The sequence below is a fragment of the Entelurus aequoreus genome, linkage group LG11, assembly GCF_033978785.1.
Source record: "Entelurus aequoreus isolate RoL-2023_Sb linkage group LG11, RoL_Eaeq_v1.1, whole genome shotgun sequence".
NCBI classification, from domain to species: Eukaryota; Metazoa; Chordata; class Actinopteri; order Syngnathiformes; family Syngnathidae; genus Entelurus; species Entelurus aequoreus.
Window position 1 is genome coordinate 59,846,533 of NC_084741.1, and position 17,205 is coordinate 59,863,737.

Sequence of the window (17,205 nt, forward strand, 5' to 3'; positions counted from 1 at the left end):
ATGGCAGTGGCATTGACACCGTACTCAATGTATCTTGCAGATTAAAGTAAAAAAATAATTTATAATTATATATTTTAGTTTTCAAAAATTAGCACAAATTATTTGATTAATTTCAGTTTTGTAGGTTAAATTATTTTATATTGTGCTTTTGAGTTATGTTGCTGAACAATTTGTTTTTATTTAAATCTGTTTTTCAGTATGAAGTCATTTTATCCATCCATTTTCCACTGCTTGTCTTCTCTATCAGTATCAAGTCGGTCAAAAAATGTTCATAGTTTCAACAAGGATACCTTTTTTTTTTTTATTTCAGGAAAACTTATGCACTTTAAATATTTTTCGTTACAGACTAAAAGAACAATGTTGATTAAGTTATTGTTAGTTGTTTATTTAAATGTTTATTTTATTTTATTTTGTCCTGTCCAGCTACTCGGGCAAATCATATTGTTGATGTAGATGCCCATATCGGCTGTAGAAATTTACTTTACAAAAGAGAAGTGTGGGATACTTCTCTTGTTGCCTTATTTGTATTTGACTTTATTAAATGGATTTATATTAGTATTTGGAGTCGCCGGGCCGGAGCAGGAGATTAAAATGGGAAAAAAGGAAGACAGAGGGGTTAAGAGGGAAATAAGACAAAGAAACTACAACAACAAACACAACAATAACAACAAAAACAGAACAGCATCAGCGAATAGGATATGTACAAATATGATGGTAAAAGTGAAAGCAAAGAAGAAGTTAGTGAAATGAATATTAATAACACAGAAATGACAATGAGCATTATTACACTACAAATGGAGCAATACAAATACCAATAGAAATAGCACTATTGATAATGAATAATAACAAAAATGTACCTCTATTATCAACAATACGATTGTTTCAAATGCAACAATACATATATGTAATGACAACTTGAAATACAAAAGAAAGCAGATAAATGGAGGGGAAGAAAGAGAAGCGAACTGTATTAACCTTGTAGATTGTTATAGTCATAATAGGTTAAGCTTTGTCAGTGTGCCATGTGTGTCCCTAGGTGAACAAAGTTAATATATGTTTGATGAAACGTGATTATATAATTATTCTTATTATTATTTTATCATTATCGTTTGTTGGAATTGATCTATATTTCTTTATATGTTATGCAGAGGTGTACCTATAACATAAAAAACAACAACAATATTTTTGTCACGGCGGAGGGTGTGGAGGGGCGCTTTTTTTTTTTCTTTCTCAGTGGGGCCTAACAGAGAATAATTGAGAAGCGCTGCTTTGAATACACATTACTCTTGATCCATCACACTGTAGTGTAGTTTAGAAATGGCAGTGGCCTGGCCACTCTACATAATTTACCTTTGCAGGTTTAAAAAAAAACATGAATGAATAATTATATTATTATAGTCATGCTATCATTTAAGATCGCTAACAATTAGCAGTCTAGTTGTTAACCAGCAAATAGCGGTGCTATACTGTAGTATTTGAATGTCTTAATACTGCAGAATAACAAGGTACATTTAGGACCAATTTAATTAAAAACACAATTTTAAACAAAATATATAAGTAAGGGGTCCCACTCTCTCCATCAGTTTGGGGGTCTTTGGCCTGGACAACGTTGAAGATGTCTGTCTAGACCCCCGTCTATATCGTATGTATTGGATATACTTTGATGTGATTTTTGCTCCACAGTCCCATTTTTAACCGCTGTCAGATTGCGGTTTGCGTGGGGGCGTTCCTGTAGCGGATTGACGGAGGCCGTTTGTCTTTGATGGAACTTAAATGTTTATATTTTTCAATGAAAAACTACATTTTAGTAGTAGCAACATTACCTCTTGTCAGTAGTAAAGATGTCAGACACACACTGAAACATCATAAAGGTAAATCTTGTTTAGCAAAATAAAATACATAAACAATACATATTTTTGTATTGTTTCCATTCACATAATCCCCTATCCATCCATTTTCTACCGCTTGTCCCTCTCGGGGTTGCGGGGGCGGCTTAAACCTATCCCAGCTGCATTCGGGTGGAAGGCGGGGTACACCCTGGACAAGTCGCCACCTCATCACAGGGCCAACACAGATAGACAGACAACATTCACATTCACACACTAGGGTTAATTTAGTGTTACCAATCATTACAGCGTCATAGTAATACATACATAAGTTCCTTTTAAATAGTAAATAAAACCATGCCTGCCATCTCTAAAAGTATCATAATTTATCTTTTGAAAATGTACACTGTCAAATGTGTATGTTGAAGAATGAACCTTACAGCCCATTTGTGTTTTAAGACACAGTCGAAAATTACGTCATGAAACAATATATAGATTCACCCGGTCACAACATCAGGTACCCCTGCCCAGTTTCAAATCGAGACAGAGCTGCATAAAAAAGCCAGCATTTATCTCACTCCATGTCACATGTCGATGTTATTGTGCGCCTGCCTTAATTAGGTATAATTAATACTTAATCCAACATTATCTTGTGGCCTTTCAAATCAAGTACTTGTAGTAATGTCACAAAGGTGCCATCTATTTCCTCTGAATTCAGCGGCTAATTCAACTTTGCACTGGTCCATGTCGATGAAACCGCCCCGTATAAAATGCCATGGACAAATAAACATGAAAATATTTTTCTTTTGTACAAATCAGACCAGGTGATAGGGCATGAGATTAGAAGGAATGAGTAAACAAATTCTCAGAGGCATCCAAAACTGCACGCCTAAATGCATGAACCTTATAATTTGACGTTTTGGCATCGTTTAACCCGAGTATCCAACATTGTAACAACATTTATGAATCAGAAAAGGCACTGAACACAGAAAAACAATTTCTTTATGGATTGAAAATGAGTTATGGGTTTATTGATTTTGAGGATATTTATTTCGATGTGTGTCTGAACTGGTACTGTATATGGCTGTATACTTTACATAGAAACTGACACTGTGGTCAAAGTTGAAATTGCCACAAAACACATTATAAGATTTTAAAACTCGACTACCACCGTATTTTATTTTTTATTATATCGTATATGTGTTATGTGCTTTATTTATTTATTTTCTCTCTTTTTCTTTTCTTTTTATTTGATTTTAATTGTAATTTTACTGCCATTTTTACATCATGGCCAGGGGACTACAGATGAAAACTAGCCTTCTGGGTTGTTAACCATGTGTAGTCATGTGTTTTATGAAATTGCATTGTCCGCTTTGAAATAAACTAATCTTAATCTTAAAGGCCTACTGAAACCCACTACTACCGACCACGCAGTCTGATAGTTTATATATCAATGATGAAATCTTAACATTATAACACATGCCAATACGGCCGGGTTAACTTATAAAGTCACATTTTAAATTTGCCGCTAAACTTCCGGTTCGAAACGCCTCTGAGGATGACGTATGCGCGTGACGTACACGGGTATGCCTTCCACATTGAAGCCAATACGAAAAAGCTCTGTTTTCATTTCATAATTCCACAGTATTCTGGACATCTGTGTTCGTGAATCTGTTTCAATCATGTTCATTGCATTATGGAGAAGGAAGCTGAGCAAGCAAAGAAGAAAGTTGTCGGTGCGAAATGGACGTATTTTTCGAACGTAGTCAGCCACAACAGTACACAGCCGGCGCTTCTTTGTTTGCATTCCCGAAAGATGCAGTCAAGATGGAAGAACTCGGATAACAGAGACTCTAACCAGGAGGACTTTTGACTTCGATACACAGACGCCTGTAGAGAACTGGGACAACACAGACTCTTACCAGGATTACTTTGATTTGGATGACAAAGACGCAGACGTGCTACTGTGAGTATGCAGCTTTGGCTTCTAAACATTTGATCGCTTGACCGTATGTGCGCAACTTTTTTTTGCGTATGTACGTAACTTTTTTAAAATATATAAGCTTTATGAACCTTGGGTTAGGTGAACGGTCTTTTGGGCTGAGTGATTGTGTGTGTTGATCAGGTGTTTGAATTGTATTGGCGTGTTCTATGGAGCTAGGAGCTAGCAGAGGAGCTAGGAGCTAGCATAGCAAACACGCAGGTGTTTTTATGCAGGATTAATTTGTGGCATATTAAATATAAGCCTGGTTGTGTTGTGGCTAATAGAGTATATATATGTCTTGTGTTTATTTACTGTTGTAGTCATTCCCAGCTGAATATCAGGTACCGTGAGTATGCAGCCTTGGCTGCTAAACATTTGAGAGCTTGACCGTATGTGCGCGTCACGTACGTAACTTTTTAAAAATACATAAGCTTTATGAACCTTGGGTTAGGTGAACGGTCTTTTGGGCTGAGTGATTGTGTGTGTTGATCAGGTGTTTGAATTGTATTGGCGTGTTCTATGGAGCTAGGAGCTAGCAGAGGAGCTAGGAGCTAGCGTAACAAACACGCAGGTGTTTTTATGCAGGATTAATTTGTGGCATATTAAATATAAGCCTGGTTGTGTTGTGGCTAATAGAGTATATATATGTCTTGTGTTTATTTACTGTTGTAGTCATTCCCAGCTGAATATCAGGTCACCCCCGGCTCTCACAGCATCTTCCCTATCTGAATAGCTTCAACTCCCCACTAGTCCTTCACTTGCACTTTACTCATCCACAAATCTTTCATCCTCGCTCAAATTAATGGGGAAATTGTCGCTTTCTCGGTCCGAATCTCTCTCACTTCATGCGGCCATCATTGTAAACAATAGGGAACTTTGCGTATATGTTCAATTGACTACGTCACGCTACTTCCGGTAGGGGCAAGCCTTTTTTTTATCAGATACCAAAAGTTGCAATCTTTATCGTCGTTGTTCTATACTAAATCCTTTCAGCAAAAATATGGCAATATCGCGAAATGATCAAGTATGACACATAGAATAGATCTGCTATCCCCGTTTAAATAAAAAAAATTCATTTCAGTAGGCCTTTAATCTGGCGGTTGAAGTAGATAGTGCACACTCACCCAATTCGTCCCTTTTCATGTGTCAGGTAAACCGTGACGAATGGGGCCATATGAATGCCGTTCCTACTGCATGGCACACGCTGCATCAATCATTTGAACTAACAATAGTGTGATGAATGAATGAATCACGGAAACATGCAGTAAAGAAGAGCTTATGCTTCTGTGGGGAATGATGCTGATGCAGGAAATCCTGCTGAAATGCACACGCATTCGTGCTTGAGTCTTGTTTTTACTCGTCTAAAAGCATCCCCACTGCCAGGCTCCTCAATCCTGTGAGTTCACGTCATGATTTAGTCACTTCGTCCTCCTGCAGTTATGACGACAAAATGCATGATGATGACAGCGCCAACGAGAGTGGGCAGGAAATGAGAACACATAAATATTTCTTGTCTGTATTCGGCGCTGCAGTGTGTCTCCGTCTTATTATTGGAGCGAGGGAGCTGCCGCATAAAAATGAGGCGCTCTGATGTAAAAGGCAGTCTGACTGTGTCATGGATGAACTAATGCAGCGGTGGTGGGACGCGTAACCTCATTTGGCAGGTTGTCGCTTGATTTGCACGTATCTCTCCGAGAGGTTCGCTCGGCTCGCCTGGGACGATTTCAAACGGAAAATCCGTCGTTTCCCCTCGTCGACCTTCCATGTTTGGATTATAGAAACTAGGACAGAGACTGTGTTTTTGTCGGTCGGATCGGAGCGGACGTGGCCAAGTCTGGTCTCCCGTGTAACCTTCACGGTGTTCACAGCAGCTGTTGTCTGACCTCGGAGCTGTCCGTGGTGCTGAAGGTCGGAGCGGTTGCTTTCGTTGTCAGGGGGAACTGCAGACGACCAAGTGATTGAACTCCACACGCCGTTTCTCTCAGCATTGCAATGGGTAAGCTGAACTGCCAAACCTATATTAAGATGTTTTGAATTCCGTTTACTGCATAGTCGCATGCACCTTCTGGAAAACAGTCATGTTTTATACGTCTGTTATCATCCTAGAAACACTCACTATGTGCAGACAGCCATAAAAAAAAAAAAAAGGGCTACGCTGAGTGAATGCGTGCGAGTACGCCACATATGCACCAATAAATGTACAATATATTTGCGGATTTATTTGAGTATTTCCCTCCCCCTTCGTTCCGGTGTCTCTGAGCTTCAAACAGGGGACATAAATATTTATGAAGTCTATTATTATTGCTGGCGCGCACACTAAAATTAGAAGCTCATTAAAATGTAATTCACCACACGTGCAGCCAGTGTTGGAGCATGTGAACGTAGCAGCTTGTCTTATTTTCATCATCTGCACATCAAGTGAGTCACAACTAAAACATGTGCTATTGAAAGTGCACCAAAAACAAGAATAAAATAACAAAACAATGTGCTGGCATCCACGTGTATAAGTAAGTAAATTCACTATTCATTGACTGAACAAGCTCTCTTTTCTATAGTAGCTACTATCCTTGTTAATGACTGCAGCTTAATTTGGACCTGGTCCTGCCAGGAATGTTCTGAGGAAGGCTCCACTCCCTGAACAATTAGTCTTTAATGAGTAGTTCACCTCACTTCAGTGCAGGTGAAGGAGAGATGCAAGGCAATATGATCTCTATGACAGCTCATTTTCTGCCCCATCAATATTGCAGCACGTGCCATCGCTTGTCTCCACTACAGTTATTTGTTATTTGTAATTATTATTTGACATTAGTTTCCTTTTAAAGAGGTTCTGTCATGACGGTGGTTGGTCTCTGGCCACATGCAGATTACTGCCTTCACCTCGCTAATAGATTAATGCAGCAATGACGATAGCGACTGTATTGCCCTTTTTTAAGAAATTGTCAAGATCATTTTGTGAATAGGTTGTATTTATGGTTAGCATTTGTCGAGAAGATGGTACACAGTACACCTTGATTGTACGCAAGGCCCTCACACAGGGGTGTCAAACTCATTTTCATTGAGGGCCACATCGCAGTAATTGCTGCTTTCAGAGGGCCGCTTTTTTAAACTTAATTTACATTATGCATACGGGTAATAACCTGTGATTAATCATGATTAATCTAAATGCATATGCATTTGATTGTTAGATGTTCAAATGTATAATTTACAATAAGAATACAATGTATATACAGTACAGGCCAAAAGTTTGGACACTCCTTCTCCTCATTTAATGTGTTTTTTTTTATTTTCATGACTATTTACTTTAAAATCATAAATATAAGTGACAAGCAGATATTTAACTACTTTTCTAAATAAGGGGGAATTTATTTTAACAAAAAAAATCTTAGGGTACATTAAAAATATGTTTCTTATTGCAATGGAAGAACAAGTTTGTCCTTAAATAAATTAGTGAACATACAAGACAACTTGTATTTTAGTAGTAAGTAAACAAACAAAGGCTCCTAATTTGTCTGCTGACGTATGCAGTAACATATTGCGTCATTTCTCATTCTATTTTGTCAAAATTATGAGGGACAAGCTGTAAAAATTGATTATTAATCCACTTGTTCATTTACCATTATCTGGTTATTTTCTGTTTTAACATGTTCTATCTACACTTCTGTTAAAATATAATAATCACTTATTCGTCTGTTGTTTGATACTTGACATTAGTTTTGGATGATACCACACATTTTTGAAAAAGGAAAAAAGATTTTGTGACGATAAAAAATATTGCTGTAATTATAGTAGTATCGACTAGATACGCTATTGTACTTGGTATCATTACAGTGGATGTCAGGTGTAGATTCACCAATGGAATTTGTTTACATTCATGGTGCTAGCTTGCTGTTAGCGGTTAGCTATCGTATCCTCCTACGGTGTGTAGTGAAGCATGTTTAGCTATTCCTCGTCCTGCAGGGATGATACTTGTAAGAATCTTACTTTATTTGTCACCATGGAGGCGAGGATTAGTGATTAAGAAGTAGCTAAAACACTGCCGACTGCGGATGAACGTTTGCCGCTAGCTAGCTAGCCATGTCTTAAAGCACCTGAGGGCTCTTCAGTGTTAAAACTTCACCTTTATCATCAGTTTTTAGGCCAAAATGTGTCTATTCTCCCTTTTCTGTCAACACACTGTGTCTGCTTGTAAGTACTCTGTGATTATGCGCTGCCGAACGTGCTCCTATGCTCGCAAAACCAGCAATGTGACTACGTGCCGTCATGCCCGGTAACCGGTACATTTCAAACAAGAGTATAGTACTGTTTTTGATTCATTAGTACCGCGATACTGTACCAGTGCCCGTATACCGTACAACCCTAGTTCAGGGTCACGGTTGAGCTTGAGCCTATCCCAGCTGACTTTGGGTGATGGGAAGGGTGCACCCTGCATTGGTCGCCATTCAATCACAGTGCTCATCACAAAACAGCAATTCACACTCACACTCATAGACATATGACAAATATTGAGTACTTACACCACATGGGTGTTTTTAGACTGTGGGAGAAAGCCTCATATTGCCTAAAGGCATTACATAAACAAATGACAATAAATACTTTAGCTCCTTTTGCAGAAATTGTTGATGGATTTGATTTGACATTACAACTGGCTTTTGATTCAAGCACTTAGTAAAATGCTTAAAGTGAAACAGCTGATTTCTCCATCCCATGAAATCATGTTGTTGTGCTGTTTACTGGCTTTTTTCTTGTTCTGATCGTGTTGGTAATTTATATTTTGTTTCCAAAAGGTGCATTCAAAATCAAACCGCAAATGACGGCTCATGTTGGAAATCACTGTTCTTCTGTCACTGGAAAAGGGCTATGGATAAGTTGTTGTTTCTTTTATTAATCTGTCATTCCCAGCAATGTCCAACACATACTTTATCTCAAATATGCGTTGGTAAAATGGATGGATGGATGGATAACCTTTTACAGTCTGAACAACAGTGGAGAGAAAAATGATTTATTTGGTGATCCCACGACTCCTAAAACTAAATACATAAATCCCCCATAGCTTATTTAGTAGGATATAGTGTATATATTCTAGTGGTTATGTATGGTAGTGCTTGGTTTTTAGCTTTCTATTTTTAGCTGCAGGTTCAATGACTATGAAATGTGCAAACACAAGGAGAAATGGCCCTGCCTGCAGGCTGCAGCCCCCAACCCCCTTTCTGCACTCAGCTGTGAAGAGTTAAGATGAAGGCAACTGTGTGTGTGTCCGTGCGTGTGTACGTGTGTGTGTATGTGTGTGTATCTATATACAGTCAGATCCATTAGTATTGGGGCAGTGATGTCATTTCCATGTGTGCTTCCTTGCACAGCCACAATGAACATAGAACAAAACGATGTGACTGAAGTTCAGGCTTTTAACATTATGTCATTATGTATGACAACAATATACCTATTGTTGTATCGAAGGGGTTATCTCATATGGTATTAACCTGCCGACCCACATTTTACAATCTGACCTAAGTGTATTGAATTCAGACCGTGCAGATGTATGTGTTTTTGTTAAACCGCTCATCTTTTTAAACATTAATGCATTTCAGAATAATCTTTTAAGGTATTTTTCTAAGGAAGTGAGAAGAAACATCATTGTATAAATAATGCATAAATGACAAGTTACCATAAAAAATGCACTAAATGACACCAGAAAATCAGATGTAGTACTTTATCTTACCAGCTCAATTGGTTCTGTGACGGAGCTCTAAACTCAAAACACTCAAAAGGAATTGACATCAATTTAATTGTTGCTCAGCCCCACAAAACAGCACTAAATTAACATGTCATGTGGTGACTTGTCAAGGGTGTGCCCCGCCTTCCGCCCAAATGCAGCTGAGATAAGCTCCAGCACCCCCCCCCCCCCCCCCCCCCCCCCGTGACCCCGAAAGGGACAAGCGGTAGGAAATGGATGGATGGATGGACATGCTTTTTAAAAAATAAAATATTTTAGATAATATACAGTAGTTTTATGAAATAATATAATAATAATTTACAGCATTTACTTGGACAGTGCACTTCTAGAAGTTTTACGGTTGATCTTTTCCAGTTGCTTCTCCGTCAAACACAACTTCAGCAGCTTCTTCAGATTTGTATGGATAAATATCTACTGTTTGGAAACTATTTTAATATTCTCGGCTGGCTTCACACTCATGCCTCAGTATGGCGCAGACTAGCAGTGATGTGCTCAAATTTCTTCACCAAGTTGGCGATGCTCTGTCAAGTTATTTTACTTTAATTCAATGGATATCACCCTCTTCTTCTCAGCACTGTCATTTACACTCACTTTCTTCTCACCATGGTTGGAAAAACTAAATTATGTTAATTTCTAGCTATAAGCTAAAGCTAGCGAGTAAGATCAGATGTTTTGGTCCAATCTTACGAGGTTCACTGTGTGCTTGCAACTAAAAATTTTATTTGAAACTTAAGGCGTAACAGTTAGCCAGAGACAGCTCTTATTTCAAAACACTCTTAAAGGCCTACTGAAACCCACTACTACCGACCACGCAGTCTGATAGTTTATATATCAATGATGAAATCTTAACATTGCAACCCATGCCAATAGTTAACTTATAAAGTGCAATTTTAAATTTCCAGCTAAACTTCCGGTTGAAAAAGCCTTCGGTGAATGACGTATGCGCGTGACGTAGCCCGGGGAACAGAGGTATGCCTTCCCCATTGAATACAATACAAAAAAGCTCTGTTTTCATTTCATAATTCCACAGTATTCTGGGCATCTGTGTTGGTGAATCTTTTGCAATTTGTTTAATGAACAATGGAGGCTGCAAAGAAGAACGTTGTAGGTGGGATCGGTGTATTAGCGGCTGGCTGTAGCAACACAACAAGGACTACTTACTTGGATAGCAGACGCCTAGCCGATGCTAGCAGACACACCGCACGGATGATCGGGTGAAGTCCTTCATCGCGCCGTCGATCGCTGGAACGCAGGTGAGCACGGGTATTGATGAGCAGAGCAGATGAGGGCTGGCTGGCGTAGGTGGAGCGCTAATGTTTTTATCATAGCTCTGTGAGGTCCGGTTGCTAAGTTAGCCTTAGCGTCGTTAGCAACAGCATTGTTAAGCTTTGCCAGGCTGAGATCTATTAGCCGTGTAGTTACATGTACATGGTTTAATAGTATTGTTGATCTTCTGTCTATCCTTACAGTCAGGGATTTATTTATTTTGTTTCTATCTGCATTTGAGACAGATGCTATCACGTTAGCTCATGCTAAAGAGCTTCGTCGATGTATTGTCGTGGAGATAAAAGGCACTGTGAATGTCCATTTCGCGTTCTCGACTCTCATTTTCAAGAGGATATAGTATCCGAGGTGGTTTAAAATACAAATCCGTGATCCACAATAGAAAAAGGAGAGAGTGTGGAATCCAATAAGCCAGCTTGTACCTAAGTTACAGTCAGAGCGAAAAAAAAAATGTATTTCACTGCATTCTAGTCCGTCACTCTAACGTTCCTCATCCACAAATCTTTCATCCTCGCTCAAATTAATGGGGTAATCGTCGCTTTCTCGGTCCGAATAGCTCTAGCTGCGTTGATAACAATAGGAAAATATGAGGGAGTGAACAACTGACAACGTCACGCTACTTCCGATAGGGGCAAGGTTTTTTTTTATCAGAGACCAAAAGTTGCGAACTTTATCGACGTTGTTCTATACTAAATCCTTTCAGCAAAAATATGGCAATATCGCAAAATGATCAAGTATGACACATAGAATGGATCTGCTATCCCCGTTTAAATAAAAAAAATTCATTTCAGTAGGCCTTTAAGTTGAGGTAACACTATGGAGGTTAATTTGTGTCTTTACTACGAAAACCTTTTTTGACACCGAATTTATGTGAGTTGCTGACAATTACATTGAAAACAATTCAGTGTTTTTAAAAATTCAGTGTATAAAAATCAAGTGTTTTTAAATTCAGTGTATAAAAATTCAGTGCTGAAAAATTCAGTGTCGAAAGATTTGCTGCTTCAAAAGGCAAGACTCACTTTCGGTAAATTAACACCGAAGCAATCGATCCTGTCTCAGAACCAGCCAATGAGGTGTCAAGTTTGAAGTCACGTGACATGGGAAGCAGCATATACAAAAGCAGTTTACTGGGCTACCTGGGCATAATACAACATAATTAACATTTCAGCGCGGCCTGCTGGTTATTTTCAAACTATAGAAATTATTCCAATGGTTAGAATCTTCACTTTTTAGTGACATAAGATACGAAGCTCAGCTACATGCAGACCAGGCACGAACAGAGCAAAAAAGCCTGATAGCGAGTGTCGGACGTAGGCAGATTTCTACCACAAATATGTGGATGTTTTTCACCCTTGGCGCTTATGTTTCAATGTGTTTGTTGCACCTTTGTTGCTCTTGCTTGATTGTAAAATATGTCTATTAAGGAGGTGGTCTGGGAAGCAGGGGAGACTTCATATAATTTAAATATTCAGTGTTTTATTGTTCATAGTTAATAATGTAAATCCCACATTCTTTATTTTCATGTACATTTTGAGTGTCTTAATTAGCGTGTGTCTTATTTAACTAAACATACCATCTTAAAAACGGAATAAACACTTTTTTTTTTTTACTGTATTATATGACCGTCAGAATGTAAATACAAATACAGAATTACTACTACTGTTGCCATTCATCCATTCATTGTCCACATTAGTGTCACGGGTGAGATGGAGCCTAACCCACTGGTTACATGTCAATCACAGGACACTTTTAGACAAACAATCATCCAAACTCCCATCCCTACCTATTGCGACGCATTGGTCGAAATAAGGGCTCATTAGTGGTATAATTGTGGATTCTTTCATGCATGCATTGTGCGTTCAGTCCCACCTCGTGACCGTGAGCGGATATGAGCGTCTGTTTCTATATGTGTTGTACCCAAAGTCATCTAGGATAGGTTCCAGCTCCATGCAACCCTGATAAGCAAATATAAAATTGGGAAGAACAAACAACAATGCAGTAGGAATCATGTTTGTCAGGTGGATCATACAGTATACTTGTAATAATGTGTTTGTCCTCGTTGGGTTGCAGCATATCTGAATGTGGGTGACATGTCAGTATTGACGTTTTTAGCTTTTTATCACATTTTACCCAGATTTCCTCATTTCAGTTAATGTTCTAAATCAGGGGTCACCAACGCGGTGCCCGCGGGCACCAGGTAGCCCGTAAGGACCAGATGAGTAGCCCGCTGGCCTGTTCTAAAAATAGCTCAAATAGCAGCACTTACCAGTGAGCTGCCTCTATTTTTTTAAATTGTATTCATTTACTAGCAAGCTGGTCTCGCTTTGCCCGACATTTTTAATTCTAAGAGAGACAAAACTCAAATAAAATTTGAAAATCCAAGAAAATATGTTAAAGACTTGGTCTTCACTTGTTTAAATAAATTCATGAATTTTTTTACTTTGCTTCTTATAACTTTCAGAAAGACAATTTTAGAGAAAAAAATACAACCCTAAAAATGATTTTAGGATTTTTAAACACATATACCTTTTTACCTTTTAAATTCCTTCCTCTTCTTTCCTGACAATTTAAATCAATGTTCAAGTAAATTTATTTTTTTTATTGTAAAGAATAATAAATACATTTTAATTGAATTCTTCATTTTAGCTTCTGTTTTTTCGACGAAGAATATTTGTGAAATATTTCTTCAAACTTATTATGATTAAAATTCAAAAAAATTATTCCGGCAAATCTAGAAAATCTGTAGAATCAAATTTAAATCTTATTTCAAAGGCTTTTGAATTTCTTTTAAAATTTTTGTTCTGGAAAATCTAGAAGAAATAATGATTTGTCTTTGTTAGAAATATAGCTTGGTCCAATTTGTTATATATTCTAACAAAGTGTAGATTGGATTTTAAACTATTTAAAACATGTCATCAAAATTCTAAAATTAATCTTAATCAGGAAAAATTACTTATGATGTTCCATAAATTATTTTTTTTAATTTTTTTGAAAAAGATTCGAATTAGCTAGTTTTTCTCTTCTTTTTTTCGGTTGAATTTTGAATTTTAAAGAGTCGAAATTGAAGATAAACTATGTTTCAAAATTTAATTGTAATTTTTTTCATGTTTTCTCCTCTTTTAAACCGTTCAATTAAGTGTAAATATCATTAATTATTAATAATAACATAGAGTTAAAGGTACATTGAGCAAATTGGCTATTTCTGGCAATTTATTTAAGTGTGTATCAAACTGGTAGCCCTTCGCATTAATCAGTACTCAAGAAGTAGCTCTTGGTTTCAAAAAGGTTGGTGACCCCTGTTCTAAATTGATGGTCCTCGGTTGTGATGTGTTTTACAAAAAGTAAAACATATTCGATGTGTGAAAAAGGCAGCTCATGGGTCCTCACCTATGACTAATGTTTGACGGAGGAGCTCTCATCATGACCCCAGTTAAAGAGACATTCATGGCCTCGCTGACAACACTCCACGGGGGGCGCATAAAGCACAATTTGTAGCCTCTCTGCTTCCATTGTGTGTCAGTACTGTTATAGCCCATCTGTAACATTGATAGCTGGTCATAAATGCCTCATGTGTCAATATCACATGGGCCGCCACATGAAGCCTGAACTGAGAGCTGCAATAGTTCATCATTGCGGATGCATGCTTTCAACAAGTAGTCACACCCTCGCACTGTGTGTCAGCTTGAAGTAAGGCTGCGTTATTCTGCCTTTGTATGCATGTTTTTCCCCCCCACAGCCTTTGTCTAATCAGCACAACTGGTAAATGATTTCTAAGAGATTTAGCCTAATTATATCCTAGTGTCAGCTGCCAGTAACAGAAGCTGATGCGGATCTTATCTTGGACTTGTTAACAAGCAACCATGCTTTGAGTTGTTGATTCAATGAGCCCTAGTGTGAATGAGATCAGTCAGTACACTGGCACGGTCTTCCATCAAAACACTATGATGAGGGATGCCACTCATTGTCAAACACAGTTTTTGAAGAAAGTACTTTGTTTTTGCCTTCATTGTGTCTGTATATGGAACACCTTTTCAAATTTAGTGTCGGCAAGGTTTGATCAAGTGAAATTATTCAGAGAACAATGGTATGTTTGATTGATTGATTGAAACTTTTTTTTAGTAGATTGTACAGTACAGTACAGTACATATTCTGTACAATTGACCACTAAATGGTAACACCCGAATACGTTTTTCAACTTGTTTAAGTCGGTTCACGTAAATCAATTCATGGTAAGGTATGAAAAACACTAACCTATTTATTATTACCTGTGCAAAATTGACTTATACTGTATTTACATTGAAGTGGAGTACTACTTAGTAGAAAATGGATGGAGTACTAATTATATTTTTGCCACACCTAGTGGCCACAATAATTTTTGAAGTTAAGCTCATGACGCAGTAAGCTTAATGATGCAGAAACATTTGTTACTGGATACATTGATGCAGTTTAAAAACCTCAGTATTAAAAAGCAATTGAACTTTAAGTCACAGCCTATCTTGGACATATTAATCATCATCAATCTTTATTGCAGACCTTCAGATCCATTAAACATATAAAAACAGAATATAATACATTAAAAACAAAACAATAAAACATATAAACAATAAAACATAAAGCCCAAATGTCAGTTTCTGACATACAAACATGTGTGCCAATGGTTCCACAGTCCAGATGAGTACTTAACAGAACTGCGGCCAGGGTTCGTTATCACAGAGATAATGTCATTTTCAGACTCAGATACCCTACACATAAACTTATACATAAGGTTGCGTAGCAACGCTGAAAAAGTGGGCACCCCAACACTAACAAACATCTGGCTTGCACTGGAGCTTCTTGGAATTCCCAGGAGAAGCCTCATGCTGTTGTGTTAATCCTATGCTAACACAACAAACTATACAAACTGAGGTGGAAACTATTCAAGAGGGTTGAGTTACTCCCTGCTTTCTCGACATCGCTGTGTATTGATAGAAAAATAAAAGCTGTGCAATGTGTGAACAATTTACACAAACCAAAAATAAAAAGTTAAAAGACTGACAGTATTGCAGTAAATCACACGGTTCATTTTCTTTATATTTGCAGAGAAGACAATCATTTTCACAGAACTATGTCAATAGTCACATGCAGCGTTTTAAGTGGGGATACTTATTTTTATTTTACTTTTGTTTGTTTTACGTTGGTTCGAAGGAGACGGGGCAGCCCTGCTTTACCGTGTACCTCTCCTTGCTGGATATATTTGCTCGCCCCGGTATAAACTAGTTGCTTGCCTAACAGAATTACTATTACGAAATCCAGTGGACACATTTAGAACAGCAGTTTCTTTGATTTAAAAATGCAGCTCAATTTTACACTTAGCAAACTCGTCTCGCGGGCCGCATTCAACCTGTTTGTGTGTCAGATACAGCCCGCGGGCCCCATGTTTGGGATCCCTGATCTAGCGTTTCATTAGGCTACTGTTTATTTGCCTGAATCAGTGCAGATTTGCACGTATTTTGAAAGGTCTCAAAAAATATATATTTTTTAAAGATTTAAACCATTTATCATCACCAAGACGTTACTGCTTGCTACGACCTCACTTCATTTGACACCCACTGTATTTAGAGAAGAGAAGATTGTAGACACATCATGTCTTTACATCAGACGGGTCCCCAAATTAAACATTAATGGGTGAAAGAAAAAGTTGGATTTATTTGTTCATCGCTAATAGTACCGTATTTGATTGCCATAACGAGTGCCGTGCTGCTGTGATTGTGACGCTTATGAGAACAAGGATACGTTTGTTTGCGGTTGATTTCCTGCTACAAATATTAGTGTCATCTACAATTCATGTCTGCAGTTGGTTTTATGATGTGAAGTATATTTTGTCTCATTATTTAGCTATAGATGCCCCTGTTGTTCAGCATGAATCTTGGCTAGCGATATCAAGATTCAGTATATTCTGTTGAGCCTACGAGATTTATTCATCTAATTTATTACTAATATTAAGGATATTTTCTTGATGCTAACAAATTTCACCAAAGACGTCATAATGTGGTCATCCGTGTCGAATAAAGCACTTAAGCTTCCCTGCAAAACAACAACTAAGCTTTTAGTTTCTGTTATTAGCAGCGTAGCTCGGTTGATAGAGCGGCCGTGCCAGCAACCTAAGGGTTCTAGGTTCGATCCCCGCTTCTGCCAGCCTAGTCACAGCTGTTGTGTCCTTGGGCAAGACACTTCACCCACTTGCTCCCACTGCCACCCACACTGTTTTAAAAATGTAACTTAGATAATGGGTTTCACTATGTAAAGCACTTTGAGTCACTAGAGAAAAGCGCTATATAAATATAATTCACTTCACTTATTAAAATCGACAACAAGAATACGGTGGATTGTACCAACAATCA

The 17,205-nt window shown here is 37.9% G+C and overlaps 1 protein-coding gene across 24 annotated transcripts in view; it reads left to right on the forward strand.

Moving 5' to 3' along the window:
• rims2a (regulating synaptic membrane exocytosis 2a) overlaps window positions 1-17,205 on the forward strand; it is a 305,210-nt gene that overhangs the window by 79,682 nt on the left and 208,323 nt on the right. Inside the window, exon 1 of one of the 24 annotated variants that reach the window (XM_062063661.1) lies at window positions 5,404-5,806. The exons of the other annotated variants lie outside the window; for them this stretch is intronic. The gene's annotated coding sequence lies outside the window, so the exon portion shown is untranslated. Of the gene's footprint in view, window positions 1-5,403; window positions 5,807-17,205 lie in introns of those variants that run through there. 24 annotated transcript variants of the gene reach the window in all.